The following is a 23,115-nucleotide window of genomic DNA, read 5'->3' on the forward strand; positions in this document are numbered from 1 at the left end:
AGACCTATTCTATGTAAAAAAATAAATAAAAAAAAGATATATAAAAAAAAAAAACATTTTGAGCACCTGCCCCTTGAAAGGTCTGTACACTGTACTGGTGTGCAAGCTGTCCCATGGGGGGCATAAATTACGTAACACTGCGACCCTGTCCCTTTCAGAGCGGAGGACAATGAGGAGCTGGTATGCACATGACAGGCCGACAGGCTGACTACTGTCCCTTAGAAAATACATCCCTTTCATCTTTTGCAATTTACAGGAAGCAGAACGAGAGATGCATTCATATTTGAATCGTGCGTACATAAATGAGCTGTATAATACTATAGCTGCGAATCCTATTTCTCCTCACATGTGCTTTGCTTTATATCGTCTTTCTGTTGTGAGTGTGTTGTTGTGAGTTTGTTTTTGTATTCCCAATTATTTTTGAAAATGCTGAGCAGAGTATACTACTGTATAACTTATGCCACATTACCGGAATTACCATTCCATTGCCACCTGACCTGTGAGGCACGGTTTTCAACAGTAGAGGGCAGTAGAGATTCATATATTGTGGAAACAGCTCACGAGTCAACTCTTTCGCTGCCTCTCAAGACAAGGGGCAGACTGCCGAAACATAACTCAACACTAAATATCCACACATGTATTTGATGGAATGCGTTGTAAAAGTTGGCGGTAAAGTTCCCCAAACGAGACAATAAATGCTTCTCTAGAAGGCAACGATTGAGCACACATTCCAAAAGAGCACCAAGGTTACAGCAAAGTAAGTAAACAGAGAGAAAAACCAGACATAGAATAACTGATATTTGAGTTGCCTCTGAACTTAATAATAAAAAAAAGTATATATTCATATAAAATACATTTTATGGCTTAGAGTCTTACACTCGTGAAATTCAGAGGTATGTTGGTTTCTAAATATGTGATATGAATCATTGTCAGCTCCATAGCAGAAGTTGGGTCTTCTGTGACCTTTGACTCTCTGGAGGGCTGATGTGTATGCATGTTTAGTTAGATCAGATGCGATTGTGCTGAGCTGGAACAAAAACATGTACAAGGTTATTATAGTTAACTAACACTAAAACAAATCATGAAAAAACTTTTGAGTCCACTAAAACAAAATAATTCATAATAATTTGCTTGTGCATCACAACCCCAAGCTATCACAAGCTAAAAGGGGGAAAAAATGCTAAGTAGCTAACTTGAATTTTCTTACATGTTGAAAAGCAGGTGTAAACATGGGTGAGAGAGAGTTTCCTTCCACCATATTTGTTGCACCAGTCTCTGCGCCATTCCTTTAAATCCAAGTCACATTGAGATTGACTTTATATCATTTAAACTTAACCTATGACCTGACCCTAACCCTCACCTTATGTATTACTGCCCCCGAAATTGCACACTAACCCTTGAGGAATAACAAAGACTGTCTTGGAGATACCAAGTAGCCTACTCAGGGAGCACGATATTCATTTTCATTTTCAGCATCTTTTCAACTAAAAATAATGATTGTCAACGTCTTTTGCTCATAGGCTACAAGTCATTTGACGTTCATTGTGAAATCCGTTAGTTATGTGTGTTCTGTTCTCTAGACTGTGTTCTGTAGAACTTACTCCATGACATAGACTGACCAGGTGAATCCAGGTGAAAGGTATGATCCATTATTGAGGTTACCTGTTAAATCCACTTCAATCAGTGTAGATGAAGGGGGAGGAGACGGTTTAAAGAAGGATTTTTAAGCATTGGCATAAGTGAGACGTGGATGGTGTATGTGTGCCATTTAGAGGGTGAATGGGGAAGACAAAAGATTGAAGTGTCTTTGAACAGGGTATGGTAGTAGGTGCCAGGCGCACCGGTCTGTGTCAAGAATTGCAAAGCTTCTGTGTTTTCACGCTCAACAGTTTCCTGTGTGTCAAGAATGGTCCACCACCCAAAGAAAATCCAGCCAACTTGACACAACTGTGGGAAGCATTGGAGTCAACATGAGCCAGCATCCCTGTGGAACGCTTTCGACGCCTGGTAGAGTCCATGCCCTGACGAATTGAGGCTGTTCTGAGGGCAAAAGGGGGGGTGCAAGTGCAGTTCAATATTAAGGTGTTCCTAATGTTCGGTAAGTGAAATAGTTTTGCTTCGTAAACATGGAATTGAATATATTAAAAAGCAGCTTGTCTGCAGTTGACAAGGTGTGGGCGTAACCCTTGTTGCATAATGACGTGGGCGTGTTCCAATCATAAAACATATTAACGTGAGTAGGCCACTGATTGGCCAGCTCATCCTTCTCAGGAGCAAATAGCAAGCATTTTTGAGGCAGGGGTTTTGAAGTGTTTTCTTCTTCTTCTTTTTTCCTCTCCAGTTTATCCGTTGGAGACAAACCATATTTGTTCCAACCCAATGGTGATCAGTGCTTTACTCAACAAACCTGTATAAAACGACTTACTTACTTGGAATCTAGTGCACCTTGCTTTGTACACTTCAATCAACCCAGTGAGCGTTGTCACACATTCTGTCTCAAAGTACCTGTAAAGTGAAAATCTCACTTTTAAAAGGTAATGTTCTGATGACTCATACCCAGATAATGTTGTTGACTCATCCTATACTCGTCTCTGTGTGTACTTCATGGTCAAGTAGTCCTAGGAATCAGTATCATGTGAACATTACTAGATATGCGTGTTTATCTAGAACAAACCTATTTTGGGCTAAGTGTGTACGTGTCCTTCCTCTCTGTGTGTGTGTACGTGTGTCGTGCCTCATAAATGAGCCAAATGTCTTTTTCACCTCTCTACATTTTGGGGAGTAAAACACTGATATAGTCTGTTTTATTGTTTTATTGCCATTTTATAAGGTTTGGACCTTGTATGAGCAATCTTCTCCCATAAAGGCCATATGGGCAAAACGCTCTGAGTAGATGTCGATAATACACTTCTGTGTACAAAACGGGACATAATAGCTAACATTAGCATGGAATGATGAAGTGCAAAATGCTCTCCTATTCTAGCTGGAAGAATCATTCTATTCAGCCTGTACCAGGCAGCAGGCTTCCTCCTCACCCACCCCACTCATGCCGGGTATGTCAGGGTGGCTGGGGTACTGGTGCCAGTCTAGCACCCAGTGTGCCACACTCAATGGGCCTTTGTGGACACTGCCATCCTTCCCTCCTGACCAACCCCCCGCTGTCCATTCAGGGTGGTCACATCGCACGCCCACTCCCAGCCTGCCGTGCTCTGTCTCACAATGTGTCCCTGTCACGGGCACCTCGTTGGCATGCAAACGCCGTGGTGTTCGTCTGGAACGGGCGCGCTCCTTGACGCCTCTCACAGGATAAGGGAAATGAGGGATACAGGCTTGTGATAGGGTGGTGATGGCTGCTTCCTGTATCCGTTGGTAACTCATTCAAATCCTCTTATTATAGTCTGGGAAGATTCCTCACTATGGAAGCTAGTGGGAAATTCAATGACATCATCCCTTTAACGATGAGGTAAGATAAGATGAGATAAGATGGTCAACAAAAATAAGACCCTCACGAAATTCTACAAATTCACAATTGAGAGCATCCTGTCGGGCTGTATCACCGCCTGGTACGACAATTGCACCGTCCGCAACCAGCCGCAGGGCTCTCCAGATGGTGGTGCTGGTGCCGTCAGCTCAGTATCTCACCAGGGGAACACTGCCTGCCCTCCAGGACATCTACATCACCTGGTGTCACAGGAAGGCCAAGAAGATCCTCAAGGACCGCAGCCACCCGAGCCGCGGCCTGTTCACCCTGCTACCATGCATCCACCCTGTACCCTGCCTCGAAACGTAGACTTTTTAAAATTTTCTTAAAAATAAAAAAACTTTATTTAACTAGGCAAGTCGGTTAAGAACAAATTCTTATTTACAATGACGGCCTGGCAAAAGGCCTCTTGCGAGGACATTGGGCTGGGATTAAAACAAAAAATGGAATTAAAATATAGGACCAAACACACATCGCGACATGAGACACCACAACACTACATAAAGAGAGACCTAAGACGACAACACAGCATGGCAGCAACACAACAGCACAACGGGCAAGACGATAGAGACCGCAATACATCACGCGAAGCGGCCACAACTGTCAGTAAGAGTGTCCATGATTGAGTCGTTGAATGAAGAGATGGAGATAAATCTGTCCAGTTTGAGTGTTTGTTGCAGCTCGTTCCAGTCGCTAGCTGTAGTGAACTGAAAAGAGGAGCGACCCAGGGATGTGTGTGCTTTGGGGACCTTTAACAGAATGTGACTGGCAGAACGGGTGTTGTATGTTGGAGGATGAGGGCTGCAGTAGATATCTCAGAGTTAGGCCAAAGTGGGTTTTATAAATAAGCATCAACCAGTGGGTCTTCCGACGGGTATACAGGGAAGACCAGTTTATAGAGGAGTATAGAGTGCAGTGATGTGTCCTATACGGAGCATTGGTGGCAAATCTGATGGCTGAATGTTAAAGAACATCTAGCCGCTTGAGAGCACCCTTACCTGCCAATCTATAAATTACGTCTCCGTAATCTAGCATGGGTAAGATGGTCCTGAATCAGGTTTAGTTTGGCAGCTGGGGTGAAAGAGGAGCGATTACAATAGAGGAAACCATGTCTAGATTTAACCTTAGACTGCAGCTTGGATATGTGCTGAGAAGGACACTGTACCATCTAGCCATACTCCCAAGTACTTGTATGAGGTTACTACCTCAAGCTCTAAACCCCCAGAGGTAGTTATCACACCTGTGGAGAGAGGAGCATTCTTCTTACCAAACCACATGGCCTTTGTTTTGGAGGTGTTCAGAACAAGGTTAAGGGCAGAGAAAGCTTGTTGGACACTAAGAAAGCTTTGTTGCAGAGCGTTTAGCACAAAATCCAGGGTGGGGCCAGCTGAGTATAAGACTGTATCATCTGCATATAAATGGATGAGAGAGCTTCCTACTGCCTGAGCTATGTTGTTGATGTAAATTGAGAAGAGCGTGGGGCCTAGGATCGAACCTTGGAGTACTCCCTTGGTGACAGGCAGTGGCTGAGGTAGCAGATGTTCTGACTTTATACACTGCACTCTTTAAGAGAGGTAGTTAGCAAACCAGGCCAAAGACCCCTCAGAGACACCAATACTCCTTAGCCAGCCCACAAGATTGGAATGGTCTACCGTATCAAAAGTTGGCCAAGTCAATAAAAACAACATCATTGAGGAGCTTTATGATTGCAGTGACACATCCATAACCTGAGCGGAAACCAGATTGCATACCAGAGAGAATACTATAGACATCAAGAACGCCAGTCAGTTTATTGATTATTTTCCAACACTTTTGATAAACAGGAATAAATAGAAATGGGCCTATAACAATTAGGATCCGCTTGATCTCCCCCTTTAAATAAAGGACACACCGTGGCTGCCTTCCAAGCAATGGCAACCTCCCCAGAGAGGAGAGAGAGGTTTTTAAAGCTAATAGAAAGGCTTGGCGATGATAGGGGCAGCAAGCTTAAAGAAGAAAGGGTCTAAACCATCTGACACAGATGTTTTTTTGGGGTCAATTTTAAGGAGCTCCTTTAGTACCTCGGACTCAGTGACTGCATGCAGGGAGAAACTTTGTAGCGGGACAGGGGAAAAAGAGGGAGTCGCATGAGAAGGTGTGGGAGATGAGGAAATGTTGGACGGGCAAGGAGGCATGGCTGAGTCAAATAGGAACCCTGACTTAATAAAGTACTGACTAAAGAGCCCAGCCATGTGCTCCTTGTCAGTAACAACCACATCATCAACATGAGGTGTGAGGAGAAGGGTTTATTCTCCAGGTCTTTTACCATGTTCCTGTCAGGATTTGGCCAGGGTTGTTCCGGTTTTGGTTTCTGACCCTTTTGTTTTCCCTTGTTCCCAGTTATTATTTGCACCTGTGCCTCGTTTCCCTTGATTGTATTTAAACCCTTAGTTTTCCTCAGTTCTTTGCTCTGTGTTTGAATGTTGGCACCCAGCCCAAGTGATGCTGTGAACATTTGTTGCTCCAGTTGGACTCGCTTGTGGTACTCTGTTTTTGTTCTTGTTTATTTATTTTTGTCTTGGAGTATTACCTTTGTTCTCTTGGAATTACTTTTGACGTTGTGGATTTATATTTTTGCCTGAAGAACTTTCCTTTTACTTTATTAAAGCACCGTCTCAAGTACTGCTGTGTCTGCCTCATCTTCTGGGTTCTGCCGACGATTCGTGGCTCCGTTTGCTACGTGATTGTTTCTCACACCGGAGACCCGGGTTCGTAACTGGGTCCTGACAGTTCCAGAACTTGTTGGGGTTAGATCCACAGAGAGAGAACTGCTCCTTAAAGTACCTAACTTTGGCCTTCCAGATAGCCTGAGTGCACTTATTTCTCATTTACTTGAAACGAGAGCCTGAGTATGCGTGTGCCGAGCCTTTCGCCAAATGGAATTCTTTAGGTGGGGTAACTCTGCAAGATCACGGTCGAACCAGGGGGAAGAACCGGTTTTTAGTTCTTATTTTCTTTATGGGGGCGTGTTTGTTAACAATACCACTGAAAATATTAAAAAAGAAGGTCCAGGCGTCTTCGACAGAGGGGATCAAGCTGATTCTATACCAATTTACAGAGGCCAGGTCATGAAGGAAGGTTTACTCATTAACATTTTTTTAGCAAGCATCTATGACAAATCAGGAGAGGTCGTTTCACTGAGCAGCCATTACAAACACAGGCTGTAAAACAGTGATCACTAAGGTCATTACAGAAAGCATCAGACTGATACCTATCAGGATTATTTGTGAGGATAACATCAAGGAGAGTAGCCTTTTCTGGGTGTTTGGAGTCATACTTGGTCACTGTTACTAGCTGGCTATCACCCTGTACTCTATACAGCACCTTAGAGACTGCTGCCCTATGTACATTGTTATTGAACACTGGTCACTTTAATAATGTTTACATGTTTTACCCACTTCATATGTATATACTGTATTCTAGTCAAGGATCATCCTATAAATATACTACTGTACACAACTTTTATATTCATATACTGTCTATACTGTCTACACACACCATTATATTCATATATACATACATACACACACACACATACAGTGCATTTGGAAAGTATTCACTATTCCCTTTGACTTTTTCCACATTTTGTTACATTACAACCTTAATTTAGAATGGATTCATTTGTTTTACTTCCTTGTCAATCTAAATCCAATACCCTATAATGATAAAGCAAAAACAGGTTTTTAGAAATTTGTGCAAATTTGATTAAAATAAATACTTTACTTAGTACTTTGTTGAAGCACCTTTAGCATCAATTACAACCTCAAGTGTTCTTGAGTACGACGCCACGAGCTTGGCACACCTGTATTTAGGATGTTTCTTCCATTCTTCTCTGCAGATCCTCTCAAGCTCTGTCACGGCACAGCTATTTTCAGGTTTCTCCAGAGATGTTCGATCGGGTTCAAGTCCCGGCTCTGGCTGGGTCACTCAAGGACATTAAGAAACTTGATGACGAAGCCACCCCTGCATTGTCTTGGCTGTGTGCTTATGGTTGTTGTCCTGTTGGAAGGTGAAACTTCGCCCCAGTCTGAGAACCTGCTCCAGAGTGATCAGGATCAAGAATCTCTCTGTACTTTGCTCTGTTCATTTTTCTCTCGATCCTGACTAGTCTTCCAGTCCCTACCACTGAAAAACATCCCCACGATGGTGCAAGTTTTCCTCCAGACCTGACGGTTGGCATTCAGGCCAATCTTAGTTTCATCAGAGCAGAGAATCTTGTTTCTCATGGTCTGACAGTTCCTTCAGCGGATTTTGGCAAACTCCAAGCGGGCTGTCATGTGGCTTTTACTGAGGAGTGGCTTCCGTCTGACCACTCTACCATAAAAGCCTGATTGGTGGAGTGCTGCAGAGATGGTTGTCCTTCTGGAAGGTTCTCCCATCTCCACAGAAGAGCTCCGGAGCTCTGTCAGACTGACCATCGGGTTCTTGGTCACCTCCCTGACCAACGCCCTTCTTCCCCGATTGCTCAGTTTGGTCGAGCAACAAGTTCTTTGAGGAATCTTGGTGGTTCCAAACTTCTACCATGTAAGAATGATGGAGGCCACTGTGTTCTTGGGGACCTTCAATGCTGCATACATTTTTGGTACCCTTCCCCAGATCTGGGCCTGGACACCATCCTGTCTCGAAGCTCAACGGACAATTCCTTCGACATCATGGCTTTGTTTTTGCTCTGACATGCACTGTCAACTGTGGGACCTTTTTATAGACAGGTGTGTGCCTTTCCAAATCATGTCCGATTCATTGAATTTACCACAGGTGGATTCCAATCAAGTTATAGAAACATCTCAAGGATGATCCTTGGAAACAGGATGCACCTGAGCTCAATTTCGAGTCTCATAGCAAAGGGTCTGAAAACTTATATAAATAAGCTATTTAAGTTTTTTTTTATTTTTAATACTTTTGCAAGAATCTGTATAAACCTGTTTTCACTTTGCCATTATGGGGTATTGTGTGTAGATTGATGAGGAAAACATATAATTTAATCAATTTTAGAATAAGGCTGTAATGTAGAAAAAGTCAATGGGTCTGAATACTTTCCGAAGGCACTGTCTATATACACTACCATTCAAAATGTTGGGGTCACATAGAAATGTCTGTCATGCCCTGACCATAGAGAGCCTTTGTTTCTCTATTGTGTAGTAGGTCAGGGCGTGACTGGGGGGTATTCTAGTTTATTATTTCTATGTGGGGTTCTAGTTTATTATTTCTATGTTGGTGATTTGTATGAATCCCAATTAGAAGCAGCTGGTAATCGTTGTCTCTAATTGGGGATCATATTTAGGTAGCATTTTTCCCACCTGTGTTTGTGGGATATTATTTAGTGTTTTGTGCATGTGCACCACGTATTCACATTTCGTTGTTAGTTCATTGATTTATTGTTTTTGCTAAGTTTCACTTTAATAAATATTATGTGGAACTCAACATACCCTGCACCTTGGTCCGTCTCTCCACACGTACGTGACAATGTCCTTGTTTTTGATAGAAAATTTAGAAGAAAAACAATAACATCAAATTGATCAGAAATACAGTGTAGACATTGTTAATGTTGTAAATGGCTAATGTAGCTGGAAACGGCTGATATTTTTTTAAATGGAATATCTACAGTTGAAGTCGGAAGATTACATACACCTTAGCCAAGTACATTTAAACTCAGTTTTTCAGAATTCCTGACATATAATCCTAGTAAAAATTCCCTGTCTTAGGTCAGTTAGGATCACCACTTTATTTTAAGAATGTGAAATGTCAGAATAATAGTAGAGAGAATGATTTATTTCAGATTTTATTTCTTTCATCACATTCCAAGTTGGTCAGAAGTTTACATACACTCAATTAGAATTTGGTAGCACTTCATTTAAATGTTTTAACTTGGGTCAAACGTTTCGGGTAGCCTTCCACAAGCTTCCCACAATAAGCTGGGGGAATTTTGGCCCATTCCTCCTGACAGAGCTTTGTGATGGCCACTCCAATACCTTGACTTTGTTGTCCTTAAGAATTTTGCCACAACTTTGGAATTATGCTTGGGATCATTGTCCATTTGGAAGACCCATTTGCGACCAAGTTTTAACTGATGTCTTGAGATGTTGCTTCAATATATCCACATCATTTTCCTTCCTCATGATGCTATTTATTTTGGGAAGTGCACCAGTCCCTCCGGCAGCAAAGCACCCCCACAACATGAGGCTGCCACCCCCGTGCTTCACAGTTGGCATGGTGTTCTTCAGTTTGCAAGCCTCCCCCTTTTTCCTCCAAACATAATGGTCATTATGGCCAAACAGTTCAATTTTTGTTTCATCAGACCAGAGGACATTTCTCCAAAAACTGTGATCTTCGTACCCATGTGGAGTTTCAAACCATAGTCTGGCTTTTTTTATGCCAGTTTTGGAGCAGTTGCTTCTTCCTTGCTGAGTGGTCTTTCAGGTTATGTCGATATAGGACTCGTTTTACTGTGGATATAGATACTTTTGTACCTGTTTCCTCCAGCATCTTCACTAGGTCCTTTTGTGTTGTTCTGGGACTGATTTGCACTTTTCATCTCTAGGAGACAGAACGTATCTCCTTCTTGAGCGGTATGACGGCTGCGTGGTCCCATGGTGTTTATACTTGCGTACTATTGTTTGTACAGATGAACGTGGTACCTTCAGGCATTTGGAAATTGCTCTCAAGGAATGACCATACTTGTGGAGGTCTACAATTATTTTTCTGAGGTCTTGGCTGATTTCTTTATATTTTCCCATGATGTCAAGCAAATAGGCACTGAGTTTGAAGGTAGGCCTTGAAATACATCAACAGGTACACCTCCAATTGACAGAAGCTTCTAAAGCCATGACATCATTTGCCAAGCTGTTTAAAGGCACAGGCAACGTAGTGTATGTAAACTTCTGACCCACTGGAATTGTGATAAGTGAAATAATCTGTCTGTAAACAATTGTTGGAGAAATGACCTGTGTCATGCACAAAGTAAATGTACCAACCGAATTGCCAAAACTATAGTTTGTTAACAAGAAATGTGTGGAGTGGTTGAAAAACAAGTTAATGACTCCAACCAAAGTGTATATAAACTTCTGACTTCAATTGTACATAGGCGTACGGAGGCCCATTATCAGCAACCATCACTCCTGTGTTCCAAAGGCAAGTTCTGTTAGCTAATCCAAGTTTATCATTTTAAAAGGCTAATTGATCATTAGAAAAACTTTTGCAATTATGTTAGCACAGCTGAAGCAATAAAACTGGACATCTTTGACTAGTTGAGTATCTGGAGCATCAGCATTTGTGGGTTCAATTACAGGCTCAAAATGGACAGAAACAAATAACATTCTGCTGAAACTCATCATTTTATTCTTGTTCTGAAAAATGAAGGCTATTCCATGAGAGAAATTGCCAAGAAACTGAAGATCTCGTACAACGCTGTGTACTATTCCCTTCACAGAACAGCGCAAACTGGCCCTAACCAGAATAGAAAGAGGAGTGGGAGGCCCCAGTGCACAACTGAGCAAGAGGACAAGTACATTAGAGTGTCTAGTTTGAGAAACAGATGCCTCACAAGTCCTCAACTGGCAGTTTCATTAAATAGTACCCACAAAACACCAGTCGTAACGTCAACAGTGAAGAGGTGACTCCGGGATGCTGGCCTTCTAGGAAGAGTTTCAAAGAAAAAGCCATATCTCAGACTGGCCAATAAATAGAATAGATTAAGATGGGTGAAGGAACACAGACACTGGACAAAGATACGCCCCATGTATGGAATGATCTGCAGACCCCAAACTTTTGAAGGAGTGTGTATATATTCCGGACTCTGACATTGTTCAATCTGGTATTTCTTCATTTCATTATTTAAATTGTTTGGATTTGTGTGTATTGTTAGGTATTACTGCACTGTTGAAGCTAGAAACATAAGCAAGATTTTGCTGCACCTGCGATAACATGCAAAATATGTGTACGTGACCAATAACATTTTATTTGATTTAAAAAAAAATAGTTGTTTGCTTTTGGTCTAGTTTTAATGGACTAATCCTATTGATTATATAGGTGACACTTGACACGTGATCTAGTATAATTCACTTTGAGAGATGCTTTTTATTGTTCATCATCATGTCAAAAATGTCCAATCCCGACGCCAGCCAGGCAGATGTGAAGTTCTCCCATATTTTATGCCAGCTAGGAATACACACAGCAAACGACGTGAGCAATGCATCAATTCTTCTGCCTCCCTCCTTCCTTCCAGAACACAGCCATCCCCGCGTATACACTGTACACGACTCTGTCTCCGTTAAACGGGCTAGGAGGAGGGACTACGAGCACTACGTGCTGGGAGAACTGTTCAAAATTGACCACGAGAATAGTGTACACCTGGGAATCAATTTAGAAAGTCGTCCGAGGAGCAGTGGTTGCGATTTTAATCGGTTTCATTTATCGTTATGTCCGCTTCTCAGTTTTTTTATGTCTGTTACAGTGTTGATAAATATTGCTACATTGCTCGCCAGCAAGCCAATATCGAGCAGACCATAGTCGACCACCAACATTGCGAGTTGAATGAAGACGCGTTGCATGGGCTGTAGCCTATCCCGTGTAGATAAGACAGTTGTGTAGCTAACGTTACTGTAACTAGTTATCTGACGTGCAGAGTTTTTTTTTAGTTTGAGTTTTTATTGGCCTGATATTTATCTCATTGGTATTGGTGAAGAAGAGACGAGCAGATATCGAGGACGGTATTGATTGGTAAGTGTCCTCTAATATTTGTATTGCTTTGCAGCATCAAACGTGTCTGTATACAGGTTTGTATGTATAATAGGCGTGGTTGCAGCTGGGATATCGTTGTGAAAATCGAGCTAGTTTACTTGTTTTGTCTGATGTATAAATTATAGGGGTTCAACCTAAACCATTGTTTCATCGATTTTTGCAAATACGCCCCCCCCCCCCTCCGCGCTATCCTTTTCAGCTGACGATGGACAAGCAAAATGCATTTAGGCCCGTTATCATCAGCTGGGCTTTAGCCTACCTCTCGTTGGCTAATATTGGATCATGTTTTCATAATAACATAGTAAAACGATTGTCAATATTGTATGAGTCGATACAATCGACGCTGTTGATAAGCAAGTGTAATACTCGTTAGGCCTAGCTCGTGCTGTGGAAATCAGTTGCTCGGGATGAACTGCTTGTTCAATCGTTTGCATATCAGACTGATTTGCGAATTGTGAATTTGCTATGTAGTTTCACTTTTAAAACGCATTGGCTACTGGTTCAGCAAAACGTGAAAGTGAAGTTACTATGTTTGCACACACGATAGAATGTTCTAGACTTGCTCCTATTCGAAGTGCTGTTGGCTGGCTTTGTGCTTTGGCCATGCATGTGCATAGTAGTGCTAACGTTATATAAACAAACTAGTACCACCAGACAGCACTATAACCAATGGCGAAATAATTTTCTTCCCTATTGACGTAGGCTAAGTAGTTGCACATAATTGCATATCATTACAGGGTTGGTGTCATCAGTGGATGGGAAGAAAGGGTTTAGGTAAAGCATTAACCCTTACCTGTCCAGAACAGACTGCTGTTAAGTTCGAGGCTCGCCATTAGCTACTGCACATACAGCATCTGCTCTCTTCCTGGGGTCCACATAAAACTGTTATGGCTATATGATGCTATAACCCCGCTATAGACCTCACTGGCTTCTGACTCAAGTTGCTCAGCATATGTCATGCCATGTGCACACAGATAGTTGAATAGCTGAAGACGTAAAATCTTAACTCTGTATTCTCTGTGATTCAGTCCCTGGCAGCAATTTCCATACCATGTCCTTAGGCATACAGTTTCACTGTAAACCCAAGTGTACCAAGAGCTTCTAAGGTGTCATGTTCATTAGGGCACAGAAAGGACAAAGGTTTGAAAACATTTTACAACGGAAAATTCATTTGTGTTTCTCATTGGACAACTCCTGTTTCATTCCCGTTTCCTTCTGTATTGCACCCAATGAACACGACCAAGGTCTCTAAAGCCATTAGGAAGGTGACGCCACCCAAATGCGTACCCCATTTACCAAACCTGTCAATCAATGGAGTGGTACAGTAGATGACAGGCTTCAAGCTGCGCTAGCTAATCCCAAAACGACACAATTCTGCTGTTAGGCGCAGGGGTGCAAGAAATGTGGTCCGGTATATAAATAGTGGGGGTACGCCGTACCGGTAAAACGTGAGCCTATGAAGATGAATACAACATGCCTAAAGAACTGTTACACCGCTATGTAATATTACTGCATGTCAGCCGCATGAAATGTGCAAATGAACTGGAAACTGGGAAGTATACGCTCCAAATTGCGTTGTGGTTTGAGGAGAACACTACCAGTTTTGTCAAGGCGGAGATGAGTGGCCGAGACCGAGGCGCGCATGGACAACAGTGGACAGATGATGCATCAATTCAGGCTACAAGTGTAGGCCTAATGACAATCGCAGAATGTCATTGCACGTAGGTGTCTTAGGACTTGTCTCTTTCCATGCATTAGATAGCGGGTGCACAGTGAACTGTTGGGGTTTGGATGCTGAAATGATTTTGTGAGTGAACGAATGATTGATTGTTCGACAATCAGATGAAAACGTCATGACTGGTTGTGTTTATGCCACATTAGAAGGCAAAGTCCATAAGGCTAGGGAAAGCTAGGTTTTCCCTAAAGTAAATGTAATTAAATTGCCAAAATTATATATTATTTTATATATATATATATATATATTAGTATACCTTACTCCTGTCCAGTGGTGGAAAAAGTACTCAATTGTCATACTTGAGTAAAAGTAAAGATACCTTAATAGAAAATGACTCGTAAGTAAAAGTGAAAGTCACCCAGTAAAATACTACTTGAGTAAGTCTAAAAGTATTTGGTTTTAAATATACTTAAGTATCAAAAGTAAAAGGATAATAATTTCAAATTCCTTATATTAAGCAAACCAGATAGCACCATTTTCTTGCCAAAAGGCCAGTATCTTTGGCAATGACATGGAGGGGTCGCGGCCAGCTGCGACACAGCCTAAGATTGAACCTGAGTCTGTAGTGACACCTCAAGCACGGCGATGCGGTGCCTTAGAAAGTTGCGCCAGTCGGGAGGCCCGTTTTATTTATATATATATTTTAATGGTGGCACTTGTGTGCACTTCCGGTAATACCGAATACCCCAGTGTTGTACAGAAACGGTAGGATTGGGCTGTCCCCAACAGCAAAAAAATCTTGGTCGACCGGGAGTCGTCCTATTCTTTCCACCGATCGATTGGTGTAAATGTTTAAACCTATTTTTTTTTCCCATATATAGACACACACCCTTTGTGTTTGAATGAATTCAACTACATATGCACTGAGCTTGTTTGATACTTTTGAGCACACCGTTTGATTTGAAATGGTTAAAGACACAAATGACTCAAGAAAGAGCCCGACGGTCACACTGTGTTAACAAAAATGACAGAGTACCTGTGTGAGAGGCGGGTGTTTTCTCGCTCTCCTCCCTACTGCAGCACAGCAAGCGTTTCTTGCGCTGTCTGTGTTGAAGCTGCAACATCATGTCAGCCGCTTAGTTTCTGATTGAGAGGTTCTGTTAACGAAGTCCCTCATTTCTTTACTTAAAACATCCCCCTATTCCCTCAACCCTCTCTTTACGTGAACCATGTAAGTATCGCATGCTTGTAACCAATAGGCCTGACCTATTGCCTGTCATAATCACATCAATAAATTGGTTATAACAAACTTCGAACACAAATAAGGTTGGCAGCAAAAATGGATGTGGAAGACGTGAAAAATAAACTTGAGTCTGTTCTAGTGTACCAGAGAGTCTGTTCTAGTGTACCAGAGAGTCTGTTCTAACAGGGAACAAATGTATAAAGCATTTTATTACAGCAGACTAAGAACAGTTGCATGCGTTTGTGAATTGCGGTTTATTTATTGTTTAGGCTAATTATTCAAAGCACCCTTTGTTATTTGATTTGAAAACGAAAATGCTCGATTGCATTTCAAATCATGAACGTTTCGTATTCTGTGTGACGGCATGAACGAACGAATGAATGATACTGTAGCCTATATATTGAAATACAAGCCTAAGTAAGTTATGGTATTAAGACTAAACAGGACGCCTTCTTAGGCCTACAGCTCGATGGTGGTTATACAAGCCTACGATACAAAGCCTACTAATGATGACAACATGACTTATTATGATGATAATAGTTGTAATAATAACAATAAGAAGGAGCTCAAGAAAAAGGGGGGTATAGGAACAAGAGCTGTGTACTTATTATGTGTGACAAACAGGTGCTGTTATATTACAATATGATTTTTCTGCCTGTTTGGAATAGTGTAAACAACACTAAATCAGTTATAAGTAATACCAGTCTGTTCTAACAAAAAAAAAAGTTAAGTCTTCATTACAGCATAGCAAATATTAAAAAGAGCAAAATTGCTTTGCCCAACATTTTGCTGTTGCATGAGGCTTGGCGCTCACGGAATCAGTAGGCTATTAAACACTCAAACAGGAAACAGAAGCAAGATCTGTCTTATTTCTGTAGATCTATATATGGATGATTATATACCTAATTAAATTGGGGTTTCTTCCCTCAATTTTCTTCGACAATTAGGCTAAGGCAAGGGCTGTATCCTTGTCTCTGCTGCTGCCGCTGGTTAACTTATATGCACATGGCAACATAGGGAAAGGCGTCAATTCCACGGTGCACTGAAGATTATGTTTCAGAACCGAGGACAGCGACCGTATCCAACGTGGGAGAAATAATGTTAGATTTATTAGTGTTGCACCATTATTTTTTTTTGAGTCAGACAAGACTCAGTAGAGGTCGACCGATTAATCGGAATGGCCGATTTTAATTAGGGCCGATTTTAAGTTTTCATAACTTTTTTTTAATACCTTTTATTTAACTAGGCAAGTCAGTTAAGAACACATTCTTATTTTCAATGACGGCCTAGGAACGGTGGGTTAACTGCCTTGTTCAGGGGCAGAATGATAGATTTTCACCTTGTCAGCTCAGGGGATCCAATCTTGCAACCGTACAGTTAACTCGTCCAACGCTCTAACCATTGCACTCCACGAGTAGCCTGCCTGTTACGCGAATGCAGTAGAAGCCAAGGTAAATTGCTAGCTAGCATTACACTTATCTTATAAAAAACAATCAATCATAATCACTAGTTATAACTACTAATTCAGTTTAGCAGGCAATATTAACCAGGTGAAACTGTGTCATTTCTCTTGCGTTCATTGCACGCAGTCAGGGTATATGCAACAGTTTGGGCTGCCTGGCTCATTGCGAACTAATTTGCCAGAATTTTATGTAATTATGATATAACATTGAAGGTTGTGCAATGTAACAAGAATATTTATACTTAGGGATGCCACTCGTTAGATAAAATACCGAACGGTTCCGTATTTCACTGAATTAATAAACGTTTTGTTTTCGAAATTATAGTTTCCGGATTCGACCATGTTAATGACCAAAGGCTCGTATTTGATAGAGAAGTCTGACTGAGCAGCAGCAGACCCGTAATCATTCATTCAAACAGCACTTCCGTGCCAGCAGCTCTTCGCAAGCACAGCACTGTTTATAACTTCAAGCCTATCAGCCTAATGACTGGTGTAACCAATGTGAAATGGCTAGCTAGTTAGCTGGGTGTGCGCTTATATCGTTAAATAGTTCTATAAATACTATAACTACAACCTAAAACCTCTTACCTTGGAATATTGAAGTCTCATGTTTAAAGGAACCACCAACTTTCATATGTTCTCATGTTCTGAGCAAGCAACTTAAATGTTAGCTTTTTTACATGGCACATATTTTTACATGGCACACACTTCTCCAACACTTTGTTTTTGCATTATTTAAACCAAATTGAACATGTTTCATTATTTATTTGAGGCTAAATTGATTTTATTGATGTATTATATTAAGTTAAAATAAGTGTTAATTCAGTATTGTTGTAATTGTCATTATTACAAGTAAATAAAAAAATTGGCTGATTTTAATCGGTATCGTCTTTTTTGGTCCTCCAATAATCGATATCAGCGTTGAAAAATCATAATCGGTCGAACTCTACTTATCAGAGTTAGTGCAGTATGCTGACAATTTATTAGGTAAACCAATCGAGTACTGGATCGGACCCCCCCTTTGCCTTCAGAACAGCCTGAGTTCTTCGGGCCATTCTACGAAGTGTCGGAAATGTTCCACAGGGATGTTGGTCCATGCTGACGCGATAGCAGATTGGACGACGGGAAATTCATGCTGCCAACAGCCTGGTCCATCTCATCCCAATGACGCTTTATTGGGTTGAGGTCTGAGGACTCCGCAGGCCACTCGAGTAAACTGAACACGCCGTCATGTTCCAGGCAATGTCGTTCCACTCTTCAATTGACCAGTGATCATGTGCCCGCTGGAGCCGCCTCTTCTTGTTTTTAGCTGATAGGAGTGGGACCCGGCGTGGTCGTCTGCTGCAATAGCCAATCCGTGACAAGGATCGACCATTTGTGCATTCCGAGGTGCCGCTCTGTTTGCGGCCCGCGTGTCTGTTTGCACGATTCTTGCCGTTCTCTTTCGACGTCTCTCCTCAACGAGTTGTTTTCACCCACAGGACTACCGCCCACTGGATGGTTTTCTGTTTGTTTGTCACCGCATTCTCGATAAATAGTAGAGTGTCGTGACTGAAAAGCCCAGGAGGGCGGCCGTTTGTGACAGACTGGACCCAGTGTGCCAGGCACTGACTATCATACCACGCTCAAAGTCGCTTAGGTCACTCGTTTTGTCCATTCTTCTAACGTTCAGTCGAACAGTAACCGGATGCCTGTCTGCCTGCTTTGTATAGCAAGCCACGCCCACGTGACTCACTGTCTGTAGGGGTGATCCATTTTCGTGAACGGGGTGGTGTGCCTAATAAACTGGCCTATAATTCAACCTAATAAAAAGCAAGTGCCATTTAAGGTACCTTTTTTTGAAACCGTAATATTATATTGTTATTATATCGTGGAACACAATCTTCAAAGGCAGTAACCTCAGCAGTGGCGCTTGCATAGAAGCCTATGGCTGTGCAATGGCATAGCCTTGTTTTGTTTATTTAATGAGCCCCTTATCACAGTCAAGACTCACCCAAACCATGACGTAATATAAAATAATAAAATGGAACATTTGCCGGTGCGAAGTGATGTGCATCTCGTGTCTGGAACACTTATTCTCAGTGATAATTTGCATCACTGTGTGATGCCTGGCTTGGTTTATTTTTTTGTTGTTGTGCCCCGCAAATGTACAAATGGAACACTAGAGTCAACGGAAGTTAACATGGTCTTCTCACTTGCCTGTTTGGGCAGCCATGAATTTCTTTTCTTTCTTCTCTCTCTCCTCGCCAAATGAAGCCCCGTTTCAAATTATCACTGAGAATAACTGTTCCAGACACGAGATGCACATCACTTTGCTCCGGCAAATGTTCCATTTTATTATGTTCCTAGGCCGTCACTGTTCCTAGGCCGTCATTGAAAATAAGAATTTGTTCTTAACTGACTTGCCTAGTTAAATAAATGTAAAATCAATAAAAATACCATTATTGCATTGAGATGAATTACAGCCACAACGTCTGTTTGTTGATTAGGCCTATATCTAAGGATTCTGATGACAATACACTCTTTGACTTTATCAAACTGATGTTTTTGTGTATTTATAGTGTGGAACCTGTCTATGTTTACGGGGGTCATAGCCTAGGTTAACCAATTTAAAAATGTCACTAGCAGTTTGCAAAGTAGCCTAAAGAGAAAATAGACCGGACGCAATTATTCTAAGACTGCAGCTCGTTGTTGGAACACCATTTTTTTCCTTCTTCAATCAACCAGTCCATTTTGAATTCTGTGATAGAACTGTCGTGATTTGACAAGGAATGTAAGCTTGTGTATCCCATCAGTTAGATACCTTTTCATAGGCATTTCTGTAAGCCTAATGGGAGCTTGTGTGTGCACTCAGCACACGTGTGGAGGAAGGAGTCGGAACGCATTTGAGTGACTGAGACACAAGGGGAAAGGGAATTTAGGGAGAATCACTGTGATTTTGAATTTTTTAAATTTGACCTTTATTTAACCAGGCAAGTCAGTTAAGAACATATTCTTATTTTCAATGACTGCCTGGGAACAGTGGGTTAACTGCCTGTTCAGGGGCAGAACGACAGATTTGTACCTTGTCAGCTCGGGGGTTTGAACTCGCAACCTTACGGTTACTAGTCCAACGCTCTAACCACTAGGCTACGCTGCTTGGCTTGGTTTATTTTTTTGTTGTTGTGCCCCGCAAATGTACAAATGGAACACTAGAGTCAACGGAAGTTAACATTGTCTTTTCACTTGCCTGTTTGGGCAGCCATGAAGCACATTCCACTTAATAGTTTTACAGTATAATAAAATAAAAAAAATCTCTGGTTAAAAATCGAGCTTGACGTTACTCATTCTCATCCCTAATCTTGACTGTACCCAATTCAAGAGTGTAGAAACAACAGACACAACATCCTTTACTTCTGTTGGGTAACTCCATTCTCCAGTCGTAAACAAGGAAGTTGGGCACCGGCTTAGTAACAGTGTTACCATTTAGCATCCTATCTGTCATCGTACACATGATGCACCTCTGTCATCACGCAGATTTACGATTCCCTTTTTTGATGCAACCGAGCTTACTTAACGGTTAAGCAGCCACAGATGTGAGGCAGTCATCTCATAGGCCTTTTATAGCAGTCGGACACACGCACATCCCCTGGCTTGGCTTAGTGCTGGGTAGTATTGACCAATGAACTTGCAATAGTATTGTGCCATGGTGCCTCAGGATATAACTTCTGTTCTGAGACAGTCTCTTGTCATAGGTCTGTCTTGTCAGGGCTGCAGGTAGCCTAGCGGTTAAGAGCTTTGGGCCAGTAACCGAAAGCCGACTAGGTGAAAAATCTGATGTGCCCCTGAGCCAGGGCACTTAACCCTAAATTACTAAAATGTCAAATGTATTTCAGGAAGTACTAGCCTAAACTTATTTGACATGTTGGAATGTCATTTATGTGATGGAATTGTAGCAAGGAGGGCGCTTGGTGGGCAAGCACAAACACAATTAGGGCCTAGGCTATAGGCCTGCATCAATAACACTCATTTCCTCAGTGTTGACCTGTAGCCTAATCCTGATTAAGCCTAACTGATGGTTTGAAAATGTGAATATTTAATACATTTCCACTTTAGCTTTCTTAGGGCTCGTTTTCCTTGTCGTTTGTGCCAGGCAGTGGCTTGCTCTGTAAGCCAACATCTGGACGATGCTCAAGGACAAGGCGGTCAGGCCTTTGAGAGTGCTGCTGAGTCAGGGCTTTGCTTCATTTGACCTTGATTAATGTGTCATGTCCCATTCAGTCCCATTTGTCCACCACGGGTAATCAATTAGGCATCTTTAGCCCACGGGTTCGGTGGTGTGTGTGTGCGCGCGCGTGCACATGTGCAACTATTCTTAGGTGTAGAGATGTTGATATTGATGCCATGTTTTATATCCATTCTTGTCTCACTCTTTGTATTTGTATAGTAGGCGCTCGACTCTTCCGATCACATTAATGCTGTACTATATGCAGAAGTTCAGCCAACAAAAGCATTGATATTGAGTCTTTGTGTTGTGTTGGATTTGTCTTTGGCTTTGCCAAGCGTTGCCAAGTTGTTGTCAGGCCCCGGTCTGCCCATTCACTCGTCACATGACCACAGGATTTATTTAGCGACACTGGGCAGGGCTCTTCTTTCTATCATCTCATTGAAATGAAATGCAAGTAGACCATTAGCAAAACATCTACATACTGTGTTGTGTTTAGTGAATCTGATTTGGTCAATTTATATCCCCAAACAAAAGCCTATGTCTAAGAACTAGCATAGTAGGCAAATTGGGTTGAAAAGTAGCCCAAGTTCAGGCTAAAAGTTAGAACATGTTCAACTATAGACGAAAGGCCTGGGTGACCGTTTAAACTCCATTTAGAAACACAGGAGAGTTTGATCCCCTGGCTTTGAATGAGTCACCCAATAGTCAGTCAATTATTATGTGTGTATGTGTATGCAGACAGGACGTGTAAACCATGTGAATGGGGGTAAAGTGCGAAACCAGGGGCCTCCACCAAAAAGTAGGGCTGTTTAAAAATGGTCCATGTTCATGAGATGACACAGAGAGAGATGGGTAAGAAGAGAGTAATTTCTTCCTGAAAATGTAGGCCTAGTGCAGGATGTGAGGGGGGAGGAGGAAGAGGGGAGGGCTACATGCGACAGCTGCGCGTGTCAGTTCCCAGCTTGTTTGTACCAGCTTGTGTTACTGTCTGAGCCCACCGAAGAAGAGCGAGAAAAGCTAAAAGGGAGGTGGAGAGAAGTGTTTGGCTGCTGGCCACAGGGAGTGTGAGAGAAATAAATGCAGAAAGGTATGAAAAACACATTTTCATTTTTGAAGTAGACAAATATGGGCCCTATGGCTCTATATCTCTTCATTATCAGTTTCTCACAAAACTACAGATATGAAAGCCTGTTGTGGCTAATAATTAGCATAATGCTACGACCAATGTCAGTCATGAAGGTGGGTTCTATGCCTTTTTTTTTGCGTCTCGTGGAACACAATCTAATAAAGTCATGACCAATGTTGGTCATGCAGCCAGGTCAGTGTCCCACATCAAGACATGCAGCCAGTGTCCCGCCTCAGTCTCTTGCCCATCTGCCTCTAAAGCCATTGAATCCAAGTCGGTGTCCGTGAGGCCGATCCCACAGCACAGCCCCAGATCATCCCTCAGGGTAAAGGGGATTAATTAGCCGCAGGAGCAACACCGTTGCCCTGGGTCAGGGGTTAGAAGATTGATCCTGCTGCCCGGCTCGCACGCAGGGAACTTAGACTGTCTGCCATGCAGTTCTGGTCCCGTATTCATAAAGCATCTCAGAGTAGGAGTGCTGATCTAGGATCAGTTTTGCCTTCCATTCTAATGAATAGGACCTGGTCCTTGGCCCTAGTGATAGTTTCATATTGGGATATTATTTTTGATGTATCATTTTGCCAATAGTGCAACATGCTTGCGGTAGTTGGCTGTACCTGCACCAGAAAGCAGTATTTTTTTTTTTTTTTCTCTCTAACTTTATCTCAACTTTTTCTTTTTTCAAGGGAGCCAATTTGTTTTCAGCACTTATTTCCATCAAAGACTAATCTTGTTTTCTCATGGCTCTCTCTTGTCCCTCTGCAGCAGACACATGGTGAGCAAAAAGTTTGGAACATCGAATCGCAATAAGAACACAGTATTGAATCGCAATACATATCGCATTAGCACCAAAGTATCATGATAATATTGTATCTTTAGGTCCCTGGCAATTCCCAGCCCTAAAGGGTCCTGATCCTAGATCAGCACTCCTCATTTTTTGACGCTCAAGAAGGCTCCTGAAGAACACAGTGTAGTGGTCTATGGTTTCAACAGCCTCTGTTCTGTTGTTGTAAGGTTTCTTCTAAAAGTCACTCTAGCAATGTTTTCCCCAAACCAACTGACCTTTGCTATCTCTAAGCAGTCATTGGTCTGTTTATGTGACCTACTTGGAGTATTCCCTGGTTTAATTCTGGGAATCGAGGCATC

The 23,115-nt window shown here is 42.0% G+C and overlaps 1 protein-coding gene across 3 annotated transcripts in view; it reads left to right on the plus strand.

Annotated features, from left to right (window-relative positions):
• The first annotated feature begins 595 nt into the window (after positions 1–595).
• LOC118395363 (RING finger protein 24-like) overlaps positions 596–23,115 on the plus strand; it is a 68,709-nt gene continuing 46,189 nt past the window's right edge. The window contains exon 1 of one of the 3 annotated variants that reach the window (XM_035789109.2): positions 596–757. The gene's annotated coding sequence lies outside the window, so the exon portion shown is untranslated. Of the gene's footprint in view, positions 758–11,776; positions 12,236–21,835; positions 21,931–23,115 lie in introns of those variants that run through there. The other 2 variants (XM_035789108.2, XM_052464420.1) reach the window with 2 other exon arrangements.

This window comes from Oncorhynchus keta, chromosome 16, assembly GCF_023373465.1.
Source record: "Oncorhynchus keta strain PuntledgeMale-10-30-2019 chromosome 16, Oket_V2, whole genome shotgun sequence".
NCBI classification, from domain to species: domain Eukaryota; kingdom Metazoa; phylum Chordata; class Actinopteri; order Salmoniformes; family Salmonidae; genus Oncorhynchus; species Oncorhynchus keta.